Source organism: Schistocerca serialis, chromosome 4 (genome assembly GCF_023864345.2).
Source record: "Schistocerca serialis cubense isolate TAMUIC-IGC-003099 chromosome 4, iqSchSeri2.2, whole genome shotgun sequence".
NCBI classification, from domain to species: Eukaryota; Metazoa; Arthropoda; class Insecta; order Orthoptera; family Acrididae; genus Schistocerca; species Schistocerca serialis.
Window position 1 is genome coordinate 717,474,716 of NC_064641.1, and position 3,541 is coordinate 717,478,256.

General features: G+C 46.9%; 1 pseudogene; it reads right to left on the minus strand.

The window, feature by feature from the left end:
* Positions 1–3,024: 3,024 nt before the first annotated feature.
* On the minus strand, positions 3,025–3,142 carry LOC126475885 (5S ribosomal RNA; annotated as a pseudogene).
* Between the last annotated feature and the right edge of the window lie 399 nt (positions 3,143–3,541).

The window sequence follows — 3,541 nt, forward strand, 5'->3', positions numbered from 1 at the left end:
AGAGGCGCAACGCTTGTTTTAAACAAGCACGAAAGTTTCCTGATGCAAATCAGTCAGTTAGCGTGTTCACATCCTCAATTGCGCGAACTGCGAAAGTTCTCACAGTGCGGTACATAAAAGTTGAGCTCTGCAGTTGTGCCTCCGCTGTGACGTCAAGAGGTGAGTGGAGGGAAGCGGGACCGTGTCGTCGCTCGCCTGCCTCTAACTGTTCCGCCGTCGTCACCCTCCAGCAGGGCCTACTCCAGTTACGCGGCCACGCGCCCTGTCCAGCGGCGCGTGCTGGAAAAACAGGTCGCAAATAGTGTAGTTTGTTTCCCGCGGGAGCAGCTCGGTTATCGCCAGAGATTATCTCGTAGATGCAGGCGCTGAGTGAAACGCTACACTGCAGTGGGTGAGGTGGTTTGTTTACCGGCGCCGACAGCGGTGGGAAAGGGCACGGCGAAAGCTCACGCACTAAGGTTCTGATGGTGCCGTTTGAAGACGGCTACGATAATCTCATTTGGTGACTAAATGTACGCTAGGATTACTATAGAATTTGTTGCCTCTCGGTGGCTCAATGGAATATATTAACACGGCATAGAGACAATGACCTGCAAGGCGAAGTTAAAGTTAATTTGTCATGTTCACAAACATTACATTCTTGTCGATACGAATCTACACTGATTCTGTCAGCATTTTATTTTAATTCCTTGCTTAATGTAAATACACTGAAGCGCCAAAGAATCTTGTATAGGCATGCGTATTCAAATACATAGATAACTAAACAGGGAGAATACGGTGCTGCAGTCGGCAACGCATATATGACAAATTGTCTGCTGCAGTTGTTAGATCGCTTACTGCTGCTACAATGGCAGATTAGCGAGATTTAAAGTAAGTTTGAACGTAGTGTTATAGTCGACGCACGAGCGATGGAGCAGAGCATCTCTGAGGTAGCGATGAAGTGGGGATATTCCCGTACCACCATTTCACGAGTGTACCGTGAATATCAGGAATCCGGTAAAAACATCAAATCTCCGACATCGCTGCGGCCGGAAAAAGATCCTGCAACAACGGGACCAACGACGACTGAAGAGAATCGTTCATTGTGACAGAAGTGCAACCCTTCCGCAAATTGTTGCAAATTTCATTACTGGATCATCAACAAGTGTCAGCGTGCGAACTATTCAACGATATATCATCAATGCGGGCTTTCGGGACCGAAGGCCCACTCGCGTACCCTTGATGACTGCACGACACGAAGCTTTACGCCTCGCCTGGGCCCGTCAATACCGCTATTGGACTGTTGATGACTGGAAATATGTTGCCTGGTCGGACGAGTCTCGTTTCAAATTGTATCTAGCGGATGGACATGTACGGGTATGGAGCAACCTCATGAATTCATGGACCCTGCATGTGAGCAGGGGTCTGTTCGAGCTGTTGGAGGCTCAGTAATGGTGTGGGGCGTGTAGCTGGAGTGATACGGGACCCATGATACGTCTAGATAGGAGTCTGACAGATAACGCGTACGTTAGCATCCTATCTGATACCCTGCATCCATTCATGTCCATTGTTCGTTCCGACGGACTTGGGCAGTTCCAGCGAGACAATGCGACACCCCAGACGTCCAGAATTGCTACAGGAACACTCTTTTGAGTTTAAACATTTCCGCTGGCCACCAAACTCTCCAGACATGAACATAATTGAGCATATGTGGGATGCCTTGCAACGTGTTGTCCAGAAGAGATCTCCACTACCTCGTAGTCTTAAGGATTTATGGACAGCCCCGCAGGTTCATGGTGTCAGTTCCCTCCAGCACTACTTCAGACATTAGTTGAGTCCATGCCACATCGTGCTGCGGCACTAGTGCGTGCTCACGGGGGCCCTACACGATATTAGGTAGGCGTACCAGTTTCTTTGGCTCTTCAGTGTAATTTGAACGATATGATGATAATGGCCAAGTTTTTCATCAACATTTCCACAACCTTGTAGTTCATTGTATTTCAGTGTAATAAAAGATTTTGTAGTAAAAAGAAAATATTAAAATGCCGTACTACAGATCCAAACGTCTTGGGCTCAATCCTAGGATTTTTATCTAACATCTATCTCATCTTTCACCTCTGGAAATTGATTTTTTAAGATAATGTTGACATCTAAAAGAGTCATAAATCTGTATGTTATGTTTAAGTCTGCGATGCAATCCTAAGCATACTTCTGTGGGAAGCGGTACGCTGTTGCCTTCCTCTGAACTTCTAACTCACTTACCCAGACATTCATAGGAGAGCCTACAATTTAACGGGGATTCTGAACCACGCTGTAACTCGTTATTTTTTGCGTGAACAAACACTGCCAGACGTGAAAGAAGTGATAAGTGACAGATAAAAATCCTAGGCTTGACTGGGGATCGAAGATGAAACTTTGGATTTGTAGTCTGGCACTTACGCACTGATCCAGCGGAAAAAACTGAAATATTCTCTATAATTTTGCAATGCAGTTTACTGTCAACATGAAGATCATGCTTCCGTTGAATTTTGTTGAACTAGTAGTCGAAAACTACATCTATCTTTGAGTATAGGTAAATGGGTAGCTTATTGTAGACCAAGGTGTCAGACCCGAATGTGTTTATACCTCCTGCAGTATTTAACTTTTACAAAGACGATATGATTCAGAATTGAAAATAACGAGCTACCGAAGATGTAGGTGGTCCTTGTAACCATGAGCACGTAATTACAACGGAACCAGAAGATCAATCTCAAATGTCAGGCCACGAAGTGCATAAAATACAAGAAACGTATAATTTTGAAATACCTGTATGTGAAACCATGAGGGTCGTATAATAAGTAATGGGCTCTCCGTCTTCAGGCCACAAGTGGCCCATCGGGACCATCCGACCGCCGTGTCATCCTCAATGAGGATGCGGGTAGGAGGGGCGCGTGGTCAGCACACCGCTCTCCCGGTCGTTATGATGGTTTTCTTAGACCGGAGCCGCTACTATTCGGTCGAGTAGCTCCTCAGTTAGCATCACCAGGCTGAGTGCACCCCGAAAAATGGCAACAGCGCATGGCGGCCCGGACGGTTACCCATCCAAGTGCCGGCCACGCCCAACAGCGCTTAACTTCGGTGATCTGACGGGAACCGGTGTATCCACTGCGGCAAGGCCGTTGCCCTCAATAAGTAATGCAACACATTTTTTTCTCTGCGAGAATTTGTTGGGACATCATGGATTATTCTCGCTACGGTTCCTATGATTTCATGAAGTTCCGATAGGTGGTGGCGCTATATGCAGCTTTCAAAATGGCGTCTGTATCGGAGGTGCGTTACAAGCTGAGAGCTGTCATCGAGTTTCTTATGGCCGAAAATAAGAGCTTGCAAGGTGGCTACGGAGACCTGGCAATGAACAAAAGCACGGTGAGTCCTTGGGCGAGGCGTTTGTCATCATTGCAGCTAGTTCGCGCAAACCTGTCCGATCTCCCGCGTGCCAGCCAGCCGTACTCAGCTGTGACTTGTGCAATTTGGGAACGTGTAAACACCTTCATTCGAGGTGATTGACGTGTCACAATCAAAC